The sequence below is a fragment of the Amborella trichopoda genome, chromosome 3, assembly GCF_054954075.1.
Source record: "Amborella trichopoda isolate Santa Cruz 75 chromosome 3, AtrichopodaSantaCruz75HAP2 v2.0, whole genome shotgun sequence".
In the NCBI taxonomy this organism is placed as follows: domain Eukaryota; kingdom Viridiplantae; phylum Streptophyta; class Magnoliopsida; order Amborellales; family Amborellaceae; genus Amborella; species Amborella trichopoda.
In genome coordinates, this window is record NC_142338.1 from 44,982,389 (window position 1) to 45,008,567 (window position 26,179).

At 34.3% G+C, this 26,179-nt stretch overlaps 4 long non-coding RNA genes across 4 annotated transcripts; all 4 read left to right on the forward strand.

Annotated features, from left to right (window-relative positions):
- Positions 1–13,361: 13,361 nt before the first annotated feature.
- LOC148782893 (uncharacterized) lies at positions 13,362–14,621 on the forward strand. The gene is made up of 2 exons (XR_016051273.1): positions 13,362–13,419; positions 14,431–14,621. It is a non-coding gene; the product is annotated as an uncharacterized LOC148782893 (long non-coding RNA).
- Positions 14,622–16,809: 2,188 nt separating this feature from the next.
- On the forward strand, positions 16,810–18,222 carry LOC148782894 (uncharacterized). The gene is made up of 2 exons (XR_016051274.1): positions 16,810–16,870; positions 17,883–18,222. It is a non-coding gene; the product is annotated as an uncharacterized LOC148782894 (long non-coding RNA).
- Positions 18,223–18,535: 313 nt separating this feature from the next.
- LOC148782895 (uncharacterized) lies at positions 18,536–19,949 on the forward strand. Its single transcript, XR_016051275.1, has 2 exons — positions 18,536–18,597; positions 19,611–19,949. It is a non-coding gene; the product is annotated as an uncharacterized LOC148782895 (long non-coding RNA).
- Positions 19,950–20,262: 313 nt separating this feature from the next.
- On the forward strand, positions 20,263–21,524 carry LOC148782896 (uncharacterized). Its single transcript, XR_016051276.1, has 2 exons — positions 20,263–20,324; positions 21,336–21,524. It is a non-coding gene; the product is annotated as an uncharacterized LOC148782896 (long non-coding RNA).
- Positions 21,525–26,179: the final 4,655 nt, after the last annotated feature.

Sequence of the window (26,179 nt, forward strand, 5' to 3'; positions counted from 1 at the left end):
TGATGGGAATAAAAAATCATTTAAGGCAATCTAGTTCGTTCAATATATCGAGAATTGGCCGTGACCCGAAAACCAGCCAGTTCGGGACGGTCTGTACCGGTTTTATCAGACAAAGATTCACCCAATGGTTTAAAAAGCGGATCGGTGACCAGGATCGGGCACCTCAAAAACCGATCCGGATCGGCGAATCGGCGATCCTGATCGGGAATCGAGTGAATCGGTCAGATTAAAGATTTAAAAAAATCCGAAAAAATTATTAAAATTCATTATAAATATTGTTTTTTAGGAATTCAATAAAAATGAGGGTACTCCATTAAGAATTTTCATTTCTTTGTATGAATATGGGAATATTGATATGTTCTTTCCCTACATGAACTACTATTTACCATTTAATTTACATCACACAAAAGGATAAACATAGAATTATCATGGAATAAGTATATCAACATACATGGACTACAATAAAGCATACAATTAGTAACATATGATCTAAAAATAAAATGACAGACGACGTCATGCTTCTTCTTAGCCACGCTGGTGCCATTGATTGTATTTGTTTGACAATTCATTGATTCGATCTAAAAACGAATCATCGATATTAACAGGCGTCTGACTATATCCAAATCCCTGAGTGTTAGTGTTCTGTTGTGTTCCCAATTCAAAATCACCGAAGCTTGTCCATCATTCATGCTTACCTACACTGTCGTGCTCATCCCTACCCTGTTGCTGTTGGGACTCGATATGTGAATAATATGGCTGGGATAGGGTGGCCTCGAAATCATCATCTCTTTCATTTTCCCTTAGACCCCCTTCCCACTCTTCCTCATTAGCTGCAATATCACCGACATCTCTAACGAATGGTGGATACGTTGGCTGCATGCTTCCTCTTTCATGCTGCTCATCACCTTCTTCAAGATCTTCCTCACCGATAGCCTCAAGGAACGCTCTCTTGTGCAACACTGGCTCCTCCTCTTCTATTACCCATCGGTCTGCTGTGTCTGTGACAAATGTTGTGTTTAAGTCTATCGGCCCATAGTCTTCAAGCTTCCTTCTTATTTGTCGCTCTCGAAGGTTTAAGTTGTAATGAACGTAGACTAGTTTATGAAGCTTCTCCGAAGCGAGTCGATTTCTCCTAATAGTGTGCAACCATTGGAACGTACTCCAGTTGCACTTAAAGCCAATAACAGAACATGTTTGGGAGAGCACCTTGATTGCTATCCTCTGTAGGTGAGGTGCATCAGTACCATATATCTCCCACCATTCAGCTATATTAAAATGCAAAAAAGATTGTAAGGGTAAGAACAATTCATAAGATTAAATATGTGAATGAACAAAATATTAGCTAGGGGATAACCTGGATCCATCTTAGTTCGAGAATTCCTAGCAAGTCTAGTTCCGAAGGATCCTATAGCATCCCTATACATAGCAAGCTAAAACAAATATATTTCGTTTTAGTGCATTATTCCTCACAAATATAACAACTCAATAAAGTTCTTACCCAAACATTGAATAATACCTCTTGTATTACTGCTACTTGGTTTCGTTGGCTTCTCTCCAACCTTGCAATAATGTATCTGACCCCTTCCATAATCTTGTAGGGATGTTCAGGTATCAAATAGGAAAATTTTGGGTTGAAGTAGTAACCTATAAAATATATAGATAGAAAAATATCATTTACAATTTCATAAAAAATGATTTAAAATGAAACATTCTAATGATATAAATATATATTTACCAGCATAATGAATTGGACGTCCAAATTTGGTGTTCCACCTTCGTTCTATAATCTCGATCACTTTGCTAGCAAAACTACACTTCTCCTCAATAGCTGATTTCGCTCTTTCGATACCTTCATAAAGGATGCTCATGGTAGCTTTCTTGTCAGCATCTATCATTCTTAACACCGTGACCAAAGGGCCAATGGCCTCTACGACACTGGAACATCGAGACCAGAACCTCCTATTTGAGACTATGTCGTCCACTTTTATACCGGTATTGAACTTCGAGAGGCGGTCATTTAACCACTCTTCACAGGTAAACAATCTCTTTAATGCACCTTCAGATTCTCGAATGGAGTCCACAGCTAAGTAATCGGTCGCAAAGCGGGTTATGGCAGGCCTGATTATCTCTTTTTTCTTAGAGTGCTCTCTAAACAGAAATAATATTTTAGAGTGGTTGTATATAAATCTCGACACCTACCTTGCTTCCTCTGGAGTCTCCTCCACAATTTTGATCTCACCGATCTCCTTTAACATAAGATTGATGCTGTGTGCAGCACACGGGGTCCATACTAGATGCTTCCTCTTATCCATCAACTTGCTGCCCGCAGAAACATATGCACGCGCATTGTTCGTAATAAACTCGACTACATGCTTATCTCCTACTTCCTCCACTATCCGATCATATAGTCGTACGTAGAAGTTTGCATCATTCTTCGTTCCTGATACGTCTTTGCTAAACAAAAAAGCTGTACCTTTTTGGGGAATAAGACAAGAAGTTTAAAAACTCCATTTTGCTAACTTTATTCAACCAACCATCACTCATGAGAGTAATGCCAGTCCTTGGCCAACTCTGTTTATATTCTTCAATCCACTTTGTAACTTCCTCCACCTCTTCATCTAATATTGGCCCACTGAACTCATATGCCGTCCGGGGTTTTACCCCGGGCCCGGCTCTCTGGATTGCATTGACCATAGGCGGAAAATATGAGTTATTGGCTGCATCAAAGGGAATCCCTTTATCGTAGAACCATTTACCAACATATCTCCCCAACATGTTTCTTGTACCTTTAACCATGCTTTTTAGGGTCATCTGTTGTGACTTAGGCTTTGAGAGAAATGGGTCTACACGACCATGACCTGCAATACTGGCACTCATTGATAAGCTAGAAACTATTTCTTCAACGTTTGATTCTTGTTGACACATACTGCCACCAACCCGTCCATACATATTTGAGCTGGGCCCGTCATACATGCTCGACTTGGGCCCGCCATGCATATCTAAGCTGGGCCTGTCATACATGTCTGAGCTAGATCCACCATGCATGTCTGAGCTAGACCCACCAAGCATTCTAAACCCACGTTCGCTCTGATATTGTTCATGTAAACTCATTCTTGTGGCCATGTCCAGGTCATTATTATATTGCTCTTTTAGGTCATTATTATATTGCTCTTCTGTATCATTCCAGCTTGATGGCGCATATAAACTAGCTATCTCCTCATTCATCCTATGTTTGGCAATTTTTTGACCTTTGTTAGCATTAAGAAATGTCGCCATCTGTTTTTTTACATTACTAGGGACACTACTGCATGCAGAAACATCTCCCTTAACCCCTGTCAAGTGTTGCTTGAACCTATGTACCCCACTACTTATCGCTCTTTGGAAGTAATTACAAATAATTGTCTTTTTTGTTGGGATCAAGTCTGACCCGATGTTGCCATGTAGGGTCTTCTGCAGATCTAGACATGATTCAACTGTTTTAATATGTAAAACGTTAAAAATCAACCTGACAGTTCAACAAGAAAAATAATCACCATGTGTAGTGATAATATGTTGGGGTAGTTCATGTAGTTATATTTGTTGTTATTTGTTATTGCAAATTACTTTTATTGACAATAATATTTTCGTACATATCAATTACAAACATACAGGATAATATAATACAAAATGCAAGCTCCAAACATGGCTACAACTCAATTATCAAGAACATACATTTTTTGCATTAAAAAAGTAATAATAAAATTTAAAAAATGCAGGATAATATAATTGTCATATATGCCACGATTTTTTTACAATGATATTCACTTTAATTCCTCACGATAATACAATTTAACAACATGTATTTTTGGCGTTCAAAATTTTAAAAATTGAAAATACATTTTTAATGCATAACTGCATTAAAAATATAATATAGTTTTGCATTAGAAATATAATAACATGTATGTTTTTTGCATAAATATTCTATCAACATGCAATTTTTTCAACAAAAACTTTAACAATAAAAATTAAAAATATGGTTTAATACCTCATGATAATCAAAACTTGGTCATTATTTTCACATCTTTTAGGAAAATCGCGATTTTTTTTAAAAAATCGATCATGTACTAAAAAAAAAAAACAAATAAAAACAATTCTTCACAGAGCCACGTAACATCAGTCATTCCAACTCAAAAATGCATTAACAACAAATTAAACAAATACAATTTTACATTAAAAATATAATAACATGCATTTTTTTTGCATAAATAATCTATCAACATACACTTTTTTCAACAAAAACTTTAACAATAAAATTTAAAAATATGGTTTAATACCTCATGATAATCAAAACCTGGTCACGATTTTCACATCTTTTAAGAAAATCATCATTTTTCAAAAAATTCGATCATGGATAAAAAAAAAAAAAAAAGTACAGCAAACTCAAGCAATAAAAATAAAAAATATGGTTTAATACTGCATGATAATCAGAACTTTGTCACGATTTTCACATCTTTTTTTTTGGAAAATTATCATTTTTCAAAAAATTCGATCATGGATTACAAAAAAAAAATTAATCATGGATTACAAAAACAAAATCACAAATTTTCAAAAAATTCGATCATGGATTACGAAAAAATCGATCATGGATTAAAAAAATTCGATCATGGATTACAAAAAATTCGATCATGGATTACAAAAAATTCGATCATGGATTATGGATTACAAAAAATTCGATTATGGATTTACAAAAAATTCGATCATGGATTACAAATAATTCGATCATGGATTACAAAAAAAAAAAAAAAACAACAAAAAAGACAAATTTTCAAAAAATTCAATCATGGATTATAAAAACAAAAAAAAAACAAACTATTCGATCATGGATTACAAAAAAAAAAAAAAAATTTTCAAAAAATTCGATCATGGATTACCAAAAAAAAAAAAAAACAATTCGATCATGGATTACAAAAAAATCGACCATGGATTACAAAAAAAATTCGATCATGGATTACACACACAAAAAACAAAAAAAAAAAAAAAAAAAAAAAAAAAAAAAAAGCAAAATCTTTTTTTTTCACAGACATCACTGTGTTCATCTAACAAATCAGGCTGTAATTGAGTAAATTAAATAAAATTGAATATGGTAAATGATAAAAGACACGATAAAAATTTAATACCCTACAAATGTAACTCATTATTTTCAAAATATGGACTGAAATTGATCAAATGGCGGAAAAAAAAAAAAAAAAACCAGAGTTCTTACCTTGTTTCGTGAACCCGTGGCTTCAATCTCCAAATTTCTCTGTTTTTCTCAAAGATTATTATAAATTCGTAACAAAAATTTTTGATGAATACATTTACGATCAAAATGCCTAAAAATTTTCACATATTCATGCCCTATTTGGCATGAAACAAAAGGAAAGACGGAAACCCTAAAACCGCAACTTTCATGATCCAAGAACACGAAATTTTTCCACCATTTAATCCATGAAAAGGCTGAAAAAGCTGCATAAAGCCTGAATATTCGATCACATGGCAAAAAAAAAGAAAAAATATATCAAAAAATGACAAATTTTGAAGAATCCCGTGAAGAACACTCACCGATTCCGTACAATGAATCGGCGAGTCACTGTACATAATTGCCCAGTTCTCTCTGGAACCGGGCGATTTCGTATAATTTGCTGGAATCGGCACGTCCCAGTGCCGATTCCCAAGTCGAACCGGGCGAGTCCGGTTTGACTCGACCTTTTTTAAACACTGGATTCACCCATAACCGATTTTCCCCCTTGCAGTTTTTAATTTTCAAAATTTTGAACCGATTCCCCCATGTCTTTTGTAGATCTTCACAATTTAAAATAAAAAAATTTCAAAATTTTGAACCAATTCCCCATGTCTTTTGTAGATTTTCACAATTCAAAATAAAAAAGTGGGCGGCGATAGATGATACACCCAATTTTCGAATTATTGAAAGTCGCACTACCCAACCGCTCCACATGTCTTGTTTTAATTGCACGCGTGAGACGACTCAACGACTGTTTTATAAAACTCTTCGCCTCTCTAACTCCCTGATGTACGACGTTTCTTTCTTCCTTGCTCGTTGCATCCTCTTTTTTGGCGAGACTATAATGTATGTAACATATCAAACGCTAGTAGATAAGATAGCTATTGAATATACTCAATATTTTCTTCACACAGCGGTATATAAATGTTTTATTTTTCTTGGTTGTGTGTATGGTTTTTTCCATTTAAACATAATCAAATGTTGTATTCCTTGTTCATAAAATGTTGAAAGCTTATGTCACCAGTGATTTTTATTTTTATTTTTCTTTATAACAAGAAATGAGGGGCCAAAATCCCATATTTTTACAATCGCAATTGATAATAGAGATTATAAAAATGTAAAATAAAAAAAGTTGAGTTAGAGTGATATATTTTTATTGTAATGAGTTGCATTTTAAACTAGATTTTAACTATGAAATGGATGTAGTAGTCAACAAATACTCGGGCGTGAAAAATGGTCTCAGTATATATATTTTCAATAAATAGTAAAAATCTACATTGCAATACCCCAAATTTCTTTGAAGTGGGCCGGTTCTCCAATCCAAATCGCCGATCCACCAATCTAACACAGTTTTTAAAGTGGCCGATCCAAATCACTGATCTATTTTTTAAAACCTTGATTTGTATATGATATATATAGTTTTCATACTGTATGTATTATGAGTTATATATATATATGTGAAGATACTACAAAACTCCTATAGGCGAAAATAAATAGTGATTTCGTCTATCCTCATCACCGTCCAAAGTTTATCGCATGGTCACGATTGTCTGGTAGTGTTTTATTTTTCATTTTTTTTTCTATTGATTAGAATGACCTGAAATTTGAAACGTATGTTCATAAAAAATTGGTGAATCTACAAAAAATATCAAAAAAATATTTTACATGAAAAATAATGATCAAAATACCCCCGAAAAGTTTTAGGGGTATTTTGGTCAAAATTTTATGTGAATTATTTTTTTACATATTTTTATTTGGTGCGTCTCACTAAGATGTACACATATTCTAAATTTCAGATCATTCTGATTTTTAGAAGAAAAAAAAATACTATTGGACAATCGTGACCATACGATGAACTTTGGACGGTGATGAAAGTAGGCAAAATCACCGTTCATTTTCATTTATAGGCGTTGGGAAGACTTTTCCATATATATATATATATATATATATATATATATATATATATATATATATATATATATATATATATATATATATATATATATATATATAATGAGAGATAGAGAGAGCAAGAGCCTAACTCTAAACAATCAAATTAGAGCCTACCTTTCAAAATTTCACCGTACTAATGGTGATTTTAGAATACTCTACTCCAATATTCTTGACAATATGTTACCCTTATCTTATTTAAAATTACATTGGTTTCGTTATTCAAATCAATATTTTGGAGGGCATTGGTGATAATTATTGATGATACTGAAACTTCAAAATGCCAAATTTTAAATTTAAAGTCAAGCCCACGTTCAAACTTCAAAACCAAATTTGAATCTCAAAGCTTTGCTCTCTCTCTCTCTCTCAACAAAAAAACATCAGCGTGAGTCTCTCATTCTCTCTCAAGCCCTGATCGTGCCCTACTCTATCTTTATCTCTCTCTCAACAAATTTAGATCATTGTGGAGTCCCTCATTCTTTTCTAAACCAAAATCGTGCCCTACTCCCTCTCTGTAAACAAATATGGGTTTTGAAGTTTGAACGTGGGCTTGACTTTAAATTTCAAATTTGGTATTTTTAAAGTTGACAACTGCTTAAAAAATATAGGTTCAAATTAGAATATCTTGTGAATCTCTTTTTTACCCCTATTACCCTCATATTAAAAGAATTTAAAGCCTATATAGAAGGAAATTTCTAACTTTTAGCTCAAAATTTAAAAAATAAATAACGGAAAAGGCAAATTTTGAATTTCGGCCCATCCCCTCTCTCTTATACGCATCTCTTTTTTTTTTTTGACAATGATCCTTAATTTTATTAGATAACCAAAATTACAATGCTATCAAAAGGAAATTACATCGAAAATAGCATCCCCCCCCCTCTTTGCCAAATAATATGCAATGTCATGCTCCTCTCTACAGACATGTTGGAATGTGATCGTCATACATCGACTGAGATCTATAATCTCCATCCAACTTGATCTCAGCTTCCAAGGTGGTCTAGACAGAGCATTGCACCAATTTATCATGTTCAATGCATCACATTCAATCACGCAACAGTCTTGTATCCCTCGGTCTCTAATGATCTTCATCCCTTGTAACACAGCAAGTAGCTCTGCTTCATTAGCCGTTGTTACCCCACAAGGCCCAGCAAAACAAAAAACGCACTCACCATAATGATTTCTCAACACCCCCCTACACCTGCCAAACCCGGATTCTATAAAGAGCTATCATCACAATTTAACTTCACACTACCCAATAACAGCGGAGTCCACCTCCCCATATGTCTCACCTTTAGCATATTTTGCAACATAAAGCTCCTAACATTAACCTCCATATCCACCTTAGAGACCCTAAAACCTTCTTTTGTCACAAAAAACCAACTCCAAATCATATGCAATGTTTTCCTCTTAACCATATCTCTATCCATAACTATTCCCTAAAAAACCCTCCTATTTCTTTCCAACTAAACCTCCCATAGACCCGCTGCCTTTCCTATCAAAAATATTATATTTCCAACCTTTGGCAGACCAACGCAAGACAAAAACTTAATAATTTTGGTATGGTTTTAAGGTAACATACCAGTTATGCCCAAGTGATTAAAAAACCAACACCAGATATCATAGGTGAAAACACAATGCAAAAATAAGTGATTATGATTCTCATCACTTTCATTGCAAAGCATACAAATATTTGTGATAATTCTCCCTCTTCGAAATAACTTATCCACTGTTAGGCACTTACCTTAGAACAAAACCCACAAAAACACTATTAACCTTTTGTGGAACCTTCCATGACCAGATTTGACGCAAAGAGCCCCTATTCCACCTAGTCCTATCATGGAACATCAATTTGTATACTGACTTCACAGAAAAAACACCGTCATTTTCAGCTTCCCACACCAACTCATCATGAAAATCTTGATGTAGTTTAACCTTATCCAACAATCGCAGCAGCTCAGACATTTGCACAATAAAAGCATCGCTAGCCCTATGATAGACGCATCTGATATCCCAACTTCCTCTCTCCCTACAAAACATCTCTCACTTTAGCCATGGGATTAGAAGATACATTGAAAATTAGAGGACAAGCAAGCTTCAAAGGTACCTCCCCAATTCATTTCCCATGCTAAAAAGGAACATTTAATCCATCTCCCACTTCCCATCTAGAACATGATATCATGAAAGATCTATTTTGCATAACTCTTTACTAGATCCACGAATGAGTTCTGGACCCTGTACCACTTTCCAACCACAAATTATTCTTATCTTTTCCATATTTCTCCTTTATGACATTCTTCCATAAAGCATTTATCCCGTCCATCGATCTCCACCACCATTTGGCCAATAAGACATAGTTTGCCAACTTTAACCTTCTAACCCCTAGCCCTCCTTCATAAACAAGTGTGCAAACTCTATCCCAGATCACCAGAATATCTCTATTCCCAAATTCTCTTGACCCCACAAAAGAGACATTTGAAAAATCGGCACATTAGATAGAGATGATTTCATCAAAGTCGATCTACCACCAAGAGACAAATTTTTTTATTTCCACAAATTCAATTTAGAGTGCATCCGTTCTACTACAGGATCCCATACTGATCTCGGGAGTCTTCTATCTGAAATAGGTAATCCCTGGTACTTCCCAGGAAACACCTCCACTTTACACCCCAAGATATTGGCTAGCCGATCTATCAACACATCATCACAAGCCACACCAATAATTGAAGTTTTTGAAAAGTTTACCTTGAGACCAAGGCCCACTTCACAACATAGAAGCATCCATCTAAAATTCAAAATATGTTCCTCACAAGCATCACTGAAAAATAAAGTATCATCAGCATACTTAAGGTGTGAAATCAGGGCACTATTAGGGGAAACTTGAAATCTTTTAAATCTACCCATGTTCACCACGTTCCCAATACTTCGACTGAAAGCTTCCCCTATAATTATAAACATGAATGGAGACAATTGATCTCTTTGCCTCAACCCTCTCGTAACCTGAAAAAACTTTTAAGACTTCTTTCAACCAAAATTGAAAAGTGAAAGCTTGATAAAATCCCCTCATCCACTGGCACCCCATACACCTCATAATTTCGAGTAACACATCCCAATCCACCCGATCATATGCTTTTTCCAAATCTAGTTTGAGCAAAATCCCAGGCTCATCAGAGAGGTTCCTCGAATGGATAAATTCCTGCGCAATAAGAACCCCATCTGTGATTATCCGTCTCTGGATAAAAGCAGATTGGGGTACCATAATAACCTTATTCAAAAAAATTTTCAATCTTTCAGCTAATAACTTTGCAATTACATTATGCATGATTGTTAATTGAGTGATTGGGCGAATATCTGATATACCAGAGATAGAACCACTTTTGGGGATAAGTGCCACATAAGTTGAATTAATTGATTTGCTCAACACACCTTTGTCTAAGAACTCATTGACCATCGTCAATAGATCGAATTTCTTCTTCTCCCAAAAAGTTTGAAAGAATTTTAAGGGGAATCCATATGGTTCTGAAGCCTTTTCCCCAGGCAAGGCAAACACGGCAAATGCAGTCTCCTCTTCAGATGCACACTCGTCCAAAGAATTCGCCTCATCCATAGATAACCATTGAAAATTCAAATCATGAAGATTAGGAAAAAAATACATATCCTTTATAAACAATAGCTGAAAATAGTTGACAAATTGTATTTCCCACGCCACTCTATCCCCTTCCAAGACCCCCTCAAAACATACTCATGGTAAATCATTCTGCCTCCTCCTTGAATTTGTAATTGTATGGAAATATTTTGTATTTAAGTCTCATTCTCTCAACCACTTCACCCTTGATCTTTGGCGCCAGTAAATTTCTTCTACTCTCAATATATCATGAAGAGAGCTAAGAAGAATGACCTTCTCCTCTCGAAGCACTTTTTGTAAAAGTTACCCCATTCTGAACCTGAGCATCTAAAGCCTCCAAGTCAAACAAATCTTGTTAATTTTATGCTTTATCTGAAACTTGGTTTCTTTTTTCTATTGGATGAGATTATGCTTAATGCTTATCAACTTATTATGCTTCTTGCAACCAACCTGTAACAATCCTAAACTTTCAAAAAAAAAAAAAATAAATAAACTTTTAATACATGATGATTCGTTTGAACATGATGGTGTTTAGAGACCATCGCTACTTTTCAAAGCTTTTCGTTTAAAAGCTTTGTGTTTCCTTGCTCTTGCCACGTACACTACAGGACGTGGGCTTTAGGTGTTTAAAGCGTAAACTAACGCTCACACCTGTAACGTAATAAAAGCTTGAGGTGTTTAAAGCGTAAACTAACGCTCACACCTGTAACGTAATAAAAGAATAAAATAATATGGTAGTAGAATTTAAATTCAGAGAGGTGAAGACTCCTACCTTAGAAAACTTTTGAGATTTTTTCTCTGGTCGAAACACAGTGAACTCCTCTCTCGAGCCGAATTTTTATCGTAAGCTCCCTCTCAAATATTTGTGAGTAAGTGACATGATCTTCCTGAAAAATAATCGGTTTAATAAAAATTGTGATATTTTATCTATGTTAGAAATTTTGAATGCTGTAAATTATGAAAAATAAATTTATTTATTTTTCTTGTCTATTGTTAGAAATAAATGTGATATTTTTGCCTTTAGTAAAATTGTGATATTTCTTTCTACTGTTTTGAATATTTAGACATTGTAAAATTCATGTGCGAATGACTGCCTTATTATTTAAAAATTGACATTTTTGTAATTGATTATAGTATTGTTGTGAAATGTTTATTTGTGGATTGATATCCCATAAATTGTGATAATTTCGTATTCTTGAATTTCTATAAGAGTTTTTCTATACATATTAAATTGGCAATTATGCTAGAATGCCTTTACAAACTGCTACCTTTCTAAATTTAAGCCCAAAATATTTGATTGGTTATTTTTGAAATGTTATCGAGAGTGATTGTTATTAATGGTTTAAGTGAAATTCATATTAATGATTTCAGTGATATGTTGAGTACATGATATCGCTGCTTTCGAATGTTTAAGGAGATTTAGAAATAATTTAAGTATGCAAGTAGACTCATCCGGTTCGCCGGTGAGGTATAAGTGGACGTATCTGGGATGCCGGTAGGGATTAAGTGGACTCATCCGGTACGCAGGTGAGGTATAAGTGGATCTGCAGGGATTAAGTGGACCTATCTGGGACGCTGATAGGGATTAAGTAGACCCATCGGGATGCTGATGGGGTATATAGGTGACCTACTTGGGACGCCAGTAGGGTATTTTGTGAAATCCTTTGAATTATGCGCTGCCGTTAAAAGTGTTATAAGCATTTCAATTACTTGGATTATACTTAATTATGCATTTATTGAAAGTGAAACTGTTGATGCATTTCTGTTAATAGATCTCACTTTTTGAAAATATTGATATCTTTCAATCATGATTATTTTTAGGATTATGATGATCGCTTACTGAGTAGCCAAACTCATCAAACTATGATAAACATTTTTCAGGATAACTGCGGTTTCATTTGAGTGCTCGTCAGGATCAACTTTGGGAAAATATTGAAATTGTGCTTAAACTTTCTTTTGTTACTTTTTAAAAATTCGCCATTGTAAATTTGTCCTAACAAGAGATGTATATATATGTTTTGACTGCCACATCTCAGGAATATCAGTATTGTAAATTCTTGGGGTGTGACAATTATGGTATCAGAGCAATAGGTTTAAGATTCTTAGGAAATTTAAAAATCTTTTTCGATAATCAGGTACACAAATTTAGAGGACTAAATTTCTTTAAGGGGGGACGAATGTAACAATCCTAAACTTTCAAAAAAAAAATAAACTTTTAATACATGATGATTCGTTTGAACATGATGGTGTTTAGGGACCATCGCTACTTTCAAAGCTTTTCGTTGAAAAGCTTTGTGTTTCCTTGCTCTTGCCACGTCCACTAAAGGACGTGGGCTTTAGGTGTTTAAAGCGTAAACTAACGCTCACACCTGTAACGTAATAAAAGCTTGAGGTGTTTAGAGCGTAAACTAACGCTCACAACTGTAACTTAATAAAAGAATAAAATAATATGTTAGTAGAATTTAAATTCAGAGAGGTGAAGACTCCTACTTTAGAAAACTTTTGAGATTTTTTCTCTGGTCGAAACACAGTGAACTCCTCTCTTGAGCCGAATTTTTATCGGAAGCTCCCTCTCAAATATTTGTGAGTAAGTGACATCATCTTCCTGAAAAATAATCGATTTAATAAAAATTGTGATATTTTATCTATGTTAGAAATTTTGAATGCTGTAAATTATGAAAAATAAATTTATTTATTTTTCTTGTCTATTGTTAGAAATAAATGTGATATTTCTGCTTTTAGTAAAATTGTGATATTTCTTTCTACTGTTTTGAATATTTAGACATTGTAAAATTCATGTGCGAATGACTGCCTTATTATTTAAAAATTGACATTTTTGCAATTGATTATAGTATTGTTGTGAAATGTTTATTTGTGGATTGATATCCCATAAATTGTGATAATTTCGTATTCTTGAATTTCTATAAGAGTTTTTCTATACATATTAAATTGGCAATTATGCTAGAATGCCTTTAGAAACTGCTACCTTTCTAAATTTGAGCCCAAAATATTTGATTGGTTATTTTTGAAATGTTATAGAGAGTGACTGTTATTAATGGTTTAAGTGAAATTCATATTAATGATTTCAGTGATATGTTGAGTACATGATATTGCTGCTTTCGAATGTTTAAAGAGATTTAGAAATAATTTAAGTATGCAAGTAGACTCATCCGGTTCGCCGGTGAGGTATAAGTGGACGTATCTGGGACGCCGGTAGGGATTAAGTGGACTCATCCGGTATGCCGGTGAGGTATAAGTGGACCTACAGGGATTAAGTAGACCTATCTGGGACGTCGATAGGGATTAAGTGGACCCATCAGGACGCTGATGGGGTATATAGGCTGCCTATTAGGGACGTCAGTAGGGTATTTTGTGAAATCCTTTGAATTATGCACTGCCGTTAAAAGTGTTATAAGCATTTCAATTACTTGGATTATACTTAATTATGCATTTATTGAAAGTGAAACTATTGATGCATTTCTGTTAATAGATCTCATTTTGGAAAATATTGATATCTTTCAATCATGATTATTTTTAGGATTATGATGATCACTTAGTGAGTAGCCAAACTCATCAAACTATGATAAACATTTTTCAGGATAACTGCGGTTTCATTTGAGTGCTCGTCAGGATCAACTTTGGGAAGATATTGAAGTTGTGCTTAAACTTTCTTTTGTTACTTTTTAAAAATTCGCCATTGTAAATTTGTCCTAAAAAGAGATGTATATATATGTTTTGACTGCCACATCTCAGGAATATCGGTATTGTAAATTCTTGGGGTGTGACAATTATGGTATCAGAGCAATAGGTTTAAGATTCTTAAAAAATTTAAAAATTTTTTTCAATAATCAGGTACACAAATTTAGAGGACTAAATTTCTTTAAGGAGGGACGAATGTAACAATCCTAAACTTTCAAAAAAAAAAAAAAAAATTAATCTTTTAATACATGATGATTCGTTTGAACATGATGGTGTTTAGGGACCATCGCTACTTTCAAAGCTTTTCGTTTAAAAGCTTTGTGTTTCCTTGCTCTTGCCACGTCCACTAAAGGACGTGGGCTTTAGGTGTTTAAAGCGTAAACTAACACTCACACCTGTAACGTAATAAAAGCTTGAGGTGTTTAAAGCGTAAACTAACGCTCACACCTGTAACTTAATAAAAGAATAAAATAATATGTTAGTAGAATTTAAATTCAGAGAGGTGAAGACTCCTACCTTAGAAAACTTTTGAGATTTTTTCTCTGGTCGAAACACAGTGAACTCCTCTCTCGAGCCGAATTTTTATCAGAAGCTCCCTCTCAAATATTTGTGAGTAAGTGACATCATCTTCATGAAAAATAATCGGTTTAATAAAAATTGTGATATTTTATCTATGTTAGAAATTTTGAATGCTGTAAATTATGAAAAATAAATTTATTTATTTTTCTTGTCTATTGTTAGAAATAAATGTGATATTTCTGCTTTTAGTAAAATTGTGATATTTCTTTCTACTGTTTTGAATATTTAGACATTGTAAAATTCATGTGCGAATGACTGCCTAATTATTTAAAAATAGACATTTTTGCAATTGATTATAGTATTGTTGTGAAATGTTTATTTGTGGATTGATATCCCATAAATTGTGATAATTTCGTATTCTTGAATTTCTATAAGAGTTTTTCTATACATATTAAATTGGCAATTATGCTAGAATGCCTTTAGAAACTGCTACCTTTCTAAATTTGAGCCCAAAATATTTGATTGGTTATTTTTGAAATGTTATAAAGAGTGACTGTTATTAATGGTTTAAGTGAAATTCATATTAATGATTTCAGTGATATGTTGAGTACATGATATTGCTGCTTTCGAATGTTTAAAGAGATTTAGAAATAATTTAAGTATGCAAGTAGACTCATCCGGTTCGCCGGTGAGGTATAAGTGGACGTATCTGGGACGCCGATAGGGATTAAGTGGACTCATCCGGTACGCCGGTGAGGTATAAGTGGACCTGCAGGGATTAAGTGGACCTATCTGGGACGCTGATAGGGATTAAGTGGACCCATCGGGATGCTGATGGGGTATATAGGTGACCTACTTGGGACGCCAGTAGGGTATTTTGTGAAATCCTTTGAATTATGCGCTGCCGTTAAATGTGTTATAAGCATTTCAATTACTTGGATTATACTTAATTATGCATTTATTGAAAGTGAAACTGTTGATGCATTTCTGTTAATAGATCTCACTTTTTGAAAATATTGAAATTTTTCAATCATGATTATTTTTAGGATTATGATGATCACTTACTGAGTAGCCAAACTCATCAAACTATGATAAACATTTTTCAGGATAACTGCGGTTTCATTTGAGTGCTCGTCAGGATCAACTTTGGGAAGATATTGAAGTTGTGCTTAAACTTTCTTTTGTTACTTTTTAAGAATTCGCCATTGTAAATTTGTCCTAAAAAGAGATGTATATATATGTTTTGATTGCCACATCTCAGGAATATCAGTATTGTAAATTATTGCGGTGTGACAATTATGGTATCAGAGCAATAGGTTTAAGATTCTTAGGAAATTTAAAAATCTTTTTCAATAATCAGGTACACAAATTTAGAGGACTAAATTTCTTTAAGGGGGGACGAATGTAACAATCCTAAACTTTCAAAAAAAAAAAAAAAAAAAAAACTTTTAATACATGATGATTCGTTTGAACATGATGGTGTTTAGGGACCATCGCTACTTTCAAAGCTTTTCGTTGAAAAGCTTTGTGTTTCCTTGCTCTTGCCACGTCCACTAAAGGACGTGGGCTTTAGGTGTTTAAAGCGTAAACTAACGCTCACACCTGTAACGTAATAAAAGCTTGAGGTGTTTAGAGCGTAAACTAACGCTCACAACTGTAACTTAATAAAAGAATAAAATAATATGTTAGTAGAATTTAAATTCAGAGAGGTGAAGACTCCTACCTTAGAAAACTTTTGAGATTTTTTCTCTGGTCGAAACACAGTGAACTCCTCTCTCGAGCCGAATTTTTATCGGAAGCTCCCTCTCAAATATTTGTGAGTAAGTGACATCATCTTCCTGAAAAATAATCGGTTTAATAAAAATTGTGATATTTTATCTATGTTAGAAATTTTGAATGCTGTAAATTATGAAAAATAAATTTATTTATTTTTCTTGTCTATTGTTAGAAATAAATGTGATATTTCTGCCTTTAGTAAAATTGTGATATTTCTTTCTACTGTTTTGAATATTCAGACATTGTAAAATTCATGTGCGAATGACTGCCTTATTATTTAAAAATTGACATTTTTGCAATTGATTATAGTATTGTTGTGAAATGTTTATTTGTGGATTGATATCCCATAAATTGTGATAATTTCGTATTCTTGAATTTCTATAAGAGTTTTTCTATACATATTAAATTGGCAATTATGCTAGAATGCCTTTAGAAACTGCTACCTTTCTAAATTTGAGCCCAAAATATTTGATTGGTTATTTTTGAAATGTTATAGAGAGTGACTGTTATTAATGGTTTAAGTGAAATTCATATTAATGATTTCAGTGATATGTTGAGTACATGATATTGCTGCTTTCGAATGTTTAAAGAGATTTAGAAATAATTTAAGTATGCAAGTAGACTCATCCGGTTCGCCGGTGAGGTATAAGTGGACGTATCTGGGACGCCGGTAGGGATTAAGTGGACTCATCCAGTACGCCGATGAGGTATAAGTGGACTTGCAGGGATTAAGTGGACCTATCTGGGACGTCGATAGGGATTAAGTGGACCCATCGGGATGCTGATGGGGTATATAGGTGACCTACTTGGGACGCCAATAGGGCATTTTGTGAAATCCTTTGAATTATGCGCTGCCGTTAAAAGTGTTATAAGCATTTCAATTACTTGGATTATACTTAATTAAGCATTTATTGAAAGTGAAACTGTTGATGCATTTCTGTCAATAGATCTTACTTTTTTAAAATATTGATATCTTTCAATCATGATTATTTTTAGGATTATGATGATCACTTACTGAGTAGCCAAACTCATCAAACTATGATAAACATTTTTCAGGATAACTGCGGTTTCATTTGAGTGCTCGTCAGGATCAACTTTGGGAAGATATTGAAGTTGTGCTTAAACTTTCTTTTGTTACTTTTTAAAAATTCGCCATTGTAAATTTGTCCTAAAAAGAGATGTATATATATGTTTTGACTGCCACATCTAAGGAATATCAGTATTGTAAATTCTAGGGGTATGACAATTATGGTATCAGAGCAATAGGTTTAAGATTCTTAGGAAATTTAAAAATCTTTTTCAATAATCAGGTACACAAATTTAGATGACTAAATTTCTTTAAGGGGGGACGAATGTAACAATCCTAAACTTTCAAAAAAAAAAATAAATAAATAAACTTTTAATACATGATGATTCATTTGAACATGATGGTGTTTAGGGACCATCTCTACTTTCAAAGCTTTTCGTTTAAAAGCTTTGTGTTTCCTTGCTCTTGCCACGTCCACTAAAGGATGTGGGCTTTAGGTGTTTAAAGCGTAAACTAACGCTCACACCTGTAACGTAATAAAAGCTTGAGGTGTTTAAAGCGTAAACTAACGCTCACACCTGTAACTTAATAAAAGAATAAAATAATATGTTAGTAGAATTTAAATTCAGAGAGGTGAAGACTCCTACCTTAGAAAACTTTTGAGATTTTTTCTCTGGTCGAAACACAGTGAACTCCTCTCTCGAGCCGAATTTTTATCGGAAGCTCCCTCTCAAATATTTGTGAGTAAGTGACATCATCTTCATGAAAAATAATCGGTTTAATAAAAATTGTGATATTTTATCTATGTTAGAAATTTTGAATGCTGTAAATTATGAAAAATAAATTTATTTATTTTTCTTGTCTATTGTTAGAAATAAATGTGATATTTCTGCTTTTAGTAAAATTGTGATATTTCTTTCTACTGTTTTGAATATTTAGACATTGTAAAATTCATGTGCGAATGACTGCCTTATTATTTAAAAATAGACATTTTTGCAATTGATTATAGTATTGTTGTGAAATGTTTATTTGTTGATTGATATCCCATAAATTGTGATAATTTCGTATATCTCTAATTTCTATAAGAGTTTTTCTATACATATTAAATTGGCAATTATGCTAGAATGCCTTTAGAAACTGCTACCTTTCTAAATTTGAGCCCAAAATATTTGATTGGTTATTTTTGAAATGTTATAAAGAGTGACTGTTATTAATGGTTTAAGTGAAATTCATATTAATGATTTCAGTGATATGTTGAGTACATGATATTGCTGCTTTCGAATGTTTAAAGAGATTTAGAAATAATTTAAGTATGCAAGTAGACTCATCCGGTTCGCCGGTGAGGTATAAGTGGACGTATCTGGGACGCCGGTAGGGATTAAGTGGACTCATCCGGTACGCCGGTGAGGTATAAGTGGACCTGCAGGGATTAAGTGGACCTATCTGGGACGCTGATAGGGATTAAGTGGACCCATCGGGATGCTGATGGGGTATATAGGTGACCTACTTGGGACGCCAGTAGGGTATTTTGTGAAATCCTTTGAATTATGCGCTGCCGTTAAATGTGTTATAAGCATTTCAATTACTTGGATTATACTTAATTATGCATTTATTGAAAGTGAAACTGTTGATGCATTTCTGTTAATAGATCTCACTTTTTGAAAATATTGATATTTTTCAATCATGATTATTTTTAGGATTATGATGATCACTTACTGAGTAGCCAAACTCATCAAACTATGATAAACATTTTTCAGGATAACTGCGGTTTCATTTGAGTGCTCGTCAGGATCAACTTTGGGAAGATATTGAAGTTGTGCTTAAACTTTCTTTTGTTACTTTTTAAGAATTCGCCATTGTAAATTTGTCCTAAAAAGAGATGTATATATATGTTTTGACTGCCACATCTCAGGAATATCAGTATTGTAAATTCTTGGGGTGTGACAATTATGGTATCAGAGCAATAGGTTTAAGATTCTTAGGAAATTTAAAAATCTTTTTCAATAATCAGATACACAAATTTAGAGGACTAAATTTCTTTAAGGGGGGACGAATGTAACAATCCTAAACTTTCAAAAAAAAAATAAAAAAATAAACTTTTAATACATGATGATTCGTTTGAACATGATGGTGTTTAGGGACCATCTCTACTTTCAAAGCTTTTCGTTTAAAAGCTTTGTGTTTCCTTGCTCTTGCCACGTCCACTAAAGGATGTGGGCTTTAGGTGTTTAAAGCGTAAACTAACGCTCACACCTGTAACGTAATAAAAGCTTGAGGTGTTTAAAGCGTAAACTAACGCTCACACCTGTAACTTAATAAAAGAATAAAATAATATGTTAGTAGAATTTAAATTCAGAGAGGTGAAGACTCCTACCTTAGAAAACTTTTGAGATTTTTTCTCTGGTCGAAACACAGTGAACTCCTCTCTCGAGCCGAATTTTTATCGGAAGCTCCCTCTCAAATATTTGTGAGTAAGTGACATCATCTTCCTGAAAAATAATCGGTTTAATAAAAATTGTGATATTTTATCTATGTTAGAAATTTTGAATGCTGTAAATTATGAAAAATAAATTTATTTATTTTTCTTGTCTATTGTTAGAAATAAATGTGATATTTCTGCTTTTAGTAAAATTGTGATATTTCTTTCTACTGTTTTGAATATTTAGACATTGTAAATCTCATGTGCGAATGACTGCCTTATTATTTAAAAATTGACATTTTTGCAATTGACTATAGTATTGTTGTGAAATGTTTATTTGTGGATTGATATCCCATAAATTGTGATAATTTCGTATTCTTGAATTTCTATAAGAGTTTTTCTATACATATTAAATTGGCAATTATGCTAGAATGCCTTTAGAAACTGTTACCTTTCTAAATTTGAGCCCAAAATATTTGATTGGTTATTTTTGAAATGTTATAGAGAGTGACTGTTATTAATGGTTTAAGTGAAATTCATATTAATGATTTCAGTGATATGTTGAGTACATGATATTGCTGCTTTCGAATGTTTAAAGAGATTTAGAAATAATTTAAGTATGCAAGTAGACTCATCCGGTTCGCCGGTGAGGTATAAGTGGACGTATCTGGGACGCCGGTAAGGATTAAGTGGACTCATCCGGTACGCCGGTGAGGTATAAGTGGACCTACATGGATTAAGTAGACCTATCTGGGACGCCGATAGAGATTAAGTGGACCCATCAGGACGCTGATGGGGTATATAGGTGACCTACTTGGGACGCCAGTAGGGTATTTTGTGAAATCCTTTGAATTATGCACTGCCATTAAAAGTGTTATAAGCATTTCAATTATTTGGATTATACTTAATTATGCATTTATTGAAAGTGAAACTGTTGATGCATTTCTGTTAATAGATCTCATTTTGGAAAATATTGATATCTTTCAATCATGATTATTTTTAGGATTATGATGATCACTTACTGAGTAGCCAAACTCATCAAACTATGATAAACATTTTTCAGGATAACTGCGGTTTCATTTGAGTGCTCGTCAGGATCAACTTTGGGAAGATATTGAAGTTGTGCTTAAACTTTCTTTTGTTACTTTTTAAAAATTCGCCATTGTAAATTTGTCCTAAAAAGAGATGTATATATATGTTTTGACTGCCACATCTCAGGAATATCATTATTGTAAATTCTTGGGGTGTGACACAACCCCTCCCAAAATAATTGAGTTTTGCTAAGTACTTTTTATGATATCCACTACATCTTCTTGTTCGAGCCACACAAGGTCAAACCAAAATGGCCTATGACCAATTTGGTTGTTATCTGTATGTAAACATAGTGGAGGATGATCTGAATAAAGTTTATTAAAAGCCACGACTAGTGCTAATGGAAAATGTTGCTCCCATTCATTCGAGATAAAAAATCGATCAACCTTACTTTGAATAAGATTATCGACGCAATTATTTGACCAAGTATAATGCACACCATTAATTGGCAAATCAATTAATTGATGCCTCATAATGAACTGATTAATGATTCTCACGGATTGATTAAGAGAAGTAACAAATGATCTTTCCACAAGCCACCGAATCATGTTAAAATCACCAGCAATACAAGTTAGCAAGTTCACATCTGTAATCAAATTTGATAAAGCACTAAGAAATTCTTCTTTCATTTCAATTGCATTAGGATCATAAACATTGCAACATATCCCTATGAAACCATTTACAGTCCCCTACAAGATCATCGTACATATTATATCAAACAAAAACGAGTTATCAATTTAAAACAAGTTGGGTCACATAAGGACCACAAACCCTCAGATGCTCCTACTGAGTCACAACCAACAAAAGCTACCGGCCCTACTCCACAGATATAAACTGTCCATTTTGGTAATTTAGTTTTCTGCAACAACAAAACATGAAGCTTTGAGGACCTGACTAGAAGCAGAACTTCACGTTTCCTCCTCGCCCAACCAAGACCTTGAACATTCCAACTACACACTTTCATTAAACCGGGAAAAGAAGCCATTCCTGGCCATGTCCGAACCATCACCAGAACTTGAAGATGAAGAATTGGAATCGGCCGCCTGAACTGCCTTCTTACCTTGGTTGTCCTCTGCAACCATGCTCTTCTTTAGCTGCGGTTCACGTCTTGCCACCAGCCTGAGTAAAAATCTAATCAGAGTAGCCGGCACCCGACTTACACCATTATCCTTGCTCATCTCCCCAGAGGCAAACTTACCAATCACCATACCCACATTCTTCTTTTTGCTCTTCCTCGCAACATTCACCTATCTTTAAGTACTTCCAGCACGTTAGCAATAGGTATATCTAAACCCACACCTATATCATCTAACATTATCATAATTTCCGCCGGTTGATCCACAACATTCTGACTTGGATCATCATGATCCAGCCCTTTGTCATTTCCAGCCACATCCTCTGATGCAATAACTTTAGCCTTGACACCTTCCACAATTTCACCCTCCTCCCTTAGAGCAAAACCATCATCGATCAAACCCTCATCCCTGACATCATTATTAACAGCCACACCATCAACAATGACTTGATAAAAATCCAACCCCACACCCAAATGAGCCTCTCCATTCACGACCCCAACATTATCTATCTGTGCTCCATACGCTCCTCCAAACTAAACCTCCCCCACTTCCGGAACTAAATGCCCATTAGGAAAACCTTGCCCACCCATCTCTCTTGCAAATGGCAAGAACAATGGGTGTGCAACTTCCTCCTCTGAATCATTGGCCACCACCCTATAAAAAACTATGAATGACTCAGTTGGAAGCATCTAAATAGAGCCCACATCAGCTTAAGTCCCTTCATTAAGCACCATTATCGGCAGCCCTTGCTAGAATCCTTGGCAACCTATTCGATCGACGATGAGCGGCCCTACAAAAAGCAAGAACCTCTGATTCATCGCTCTCCACCAGGCAGCTGTAAAAGCTAAAGCAATGACCTTGTACAAGGTAAACAGGAACAATAGAATACCAAGGATTTCTTCCAAATAGCAATTCTTCTTTCTAAATTTTGTAACACCGACCTCCACCTCTCCTAGTTTCTTTCCAATGGATAAACCCCGACTGCCTGTCTTGGCCAATGAAAACTCTTCCCTCTCTAGGATTACTTTATTGATGGGAACCATCAAAGCTCCCGCACAGATCACGGCACCCCCATTCAGCTGACAATTCTCTTTCCCCAAGTCACCCCTCTTCGATGCAATCTTGTCAATATAACCTGCAAGGGAATATTTCCCAAATCTCCCTTCTTGTTTTTGCTTGTGGATCCCACCTACTCCCTAGAATGGTCAACCTTTTTCGAATTAAAAAAACCGTCGTCCTTAAGAGGTTGCTTCTTTTTTTTTGACCCAAATCTTTTTTAATTTGGAAAGTGAATGGATAGGCTGATCCCATGCACTAAACCGTTACGACATGCATGTGTACTATCGTAAATCCTTTTGGACGCCATGGCTCTTTGAAAATTTTCTCTAGTCCTTCACAAGCAATGGTTTTTCCTTTCTCAATATTCCACCCATTTCTCACAACAGTCTGCCACTCAGCTTCTGCCTCTTCCCTCACAATAATATCATGTGCCTCTGAGCATGTTTTTTCCAATAGGGATAGAAGCTTTTTTCACTCTTTCGACCTGGATTTGAATTAAGAAATCCTCCCTTGAACAGAAATTCTAATAACACTCAGCATAAGAGAAAGTGAGTTTCTTTTAATTCTCATCCGAACAAAGGACATGTCACCACTATTGATATCCGCCCAATCCAAACTTATAAATTCATCACACAATTTACCAATCTTATGAAAGACATCAAAATTCCAAACATGCAATGCAACACTAAATAATCTAATTCAACATAAATCTTTTCGAATCAAAGGGGAATGAACCAAAGGACTCCAAATTCTAATAGTCAAAAGCTTACCTCGAACCCAACGTATTGGATTTTGCATAGCTTTCCAAACATCATCAGATGAAGTAAGTACAAATACACAATGATTATCCTCCATTTTTTTAACCACCAATTCATACGACAGATTCCAAATCCTTTTGGCCCAACTTCCTAGGCCAAACAAGTCATTGGATGAGGGTGAAAGGAACTTATCACCATCATAAAAGCTCTTTTCAAAGTATCTAAGATGTCATCCTTCTCTAAAACAATGGAAAGAGAGTCCTCCTGACCACCCTTATCATCATCTCCATCACCATTTTCTCCTCCTGATCGTACCATTATCTCTCCAAAAGGGCTCTTACACATATCTCTCCTCTCTTTCTCTCTCCTTGTCTTCCCCGTCCTCTCTGCCCTTCTAATCTTCATGCCTTGCCCTCTCCCATACGATCTCTATTACCTAAGAAACACACGAAAGTACCCCATTCTCTTTCTCGCCTTACCCTTCTCTCACGCCTTGCCCTCCCTCTTTCTCAAGACCTCTATTAGGGAAGCCACCAATTTTTTGTTTGAAGATTGAATGGAGGATTGTCTCTTTGAGAACCCAATATTTGATTCAAGTTCAAAGCTACTTTCAAGATCTAGATTTTGAGTAGGGTATGGGTTAATACTTAATATATGTATTCACTTTTGGTGAAAAATTAGCAAGCTAATAATCCATATCTCTCTTTCTCTCTCGTCCTATGGTTCATCTCAAATATGAATTTATAGGCCCACTAAAACATGGACTTCATGATCTTTTTATTACTTTAATCTTGGGGTGTTTTCCATAATTTACATTGTTTATCTGTCTATTGATTGATTTTTTGTTGTGGGATTCTCTATTCATTTTGATTTTTCACTGTATTTGTGTTTGTTCAGGCAACTCAATACTAAAAGCCCAAGTAACTGATATAAAATGGAATTATCTCAGTCCATATATAATTTAAAAAGTCCACCAAAAAATTAGAGGTTCAATTATAATCACTCAATTTAATATTTGATTCATACTTGTTTGTAAATCTCGTTGAAATCCAACACATTTGCAAAGTGTTTGGTAAATTTTTTAATAGAGGTACAAATGGAGAAGCCATCCCATGATTGTCACCAAATGGGTTTTTATGTTGATTAATGGTGGAAAGACCCTACATTATCAAAAAAAATTGGCAAAAATATCCTTGTGAATGTCATATATTGCATCCCTATTGCCAAAGCAGTCTTATGTATTATGCTTTTATTTACAATTTTCTATGGTTATGTAGGGCATATTACAATTCCAAAAGCACTACATTTTTTCACTATTTTACTTTCATGTTAATTTTGATTTATTGATATGTACTGTTATGATACCATAGGCAATGCATATTTTTTTTTTTAATAATCAAATTTGGACAATTTCCACGTGCACATAAGTGAAATGCCATATGGAAACTCCTCCAAATGAAACCATGATTGTAGATAGCTTAGCTTCAATTGAAGAAAACCCAAACTGTTCCTAGTGATTTAGTTCCATACCATGGGAAAATATTTTCAACTCATGACGATGCTTATGAATTTGACAAGTGTTTTGCCAATGCATGGGGATTTTCAGTGCGTCGTCAATGAACTATTGGAAAGGAAGGTGATGGCAATGGACCTATTAGACGATATTATGTTTGCCATAGGGCAGGCCATTAACAAAGAAAGAATTGTTTAAAATTAAAGGAGAAAGAAATCGATTATCAAGGAGATGCAATTGTGGAGCACAATTGGGGCTAGAAATACTACTTTACATACGAGTTTTTGGGTATTTACATGTGACAACTTTGTATATGTAATTTTGGAGTTGTACATAATGATTATTGTCCGAGCAATTTTATTGAGAAGTTATTATAGGGTTGAATGTGGATGTGAGAAGTTATTGTAAG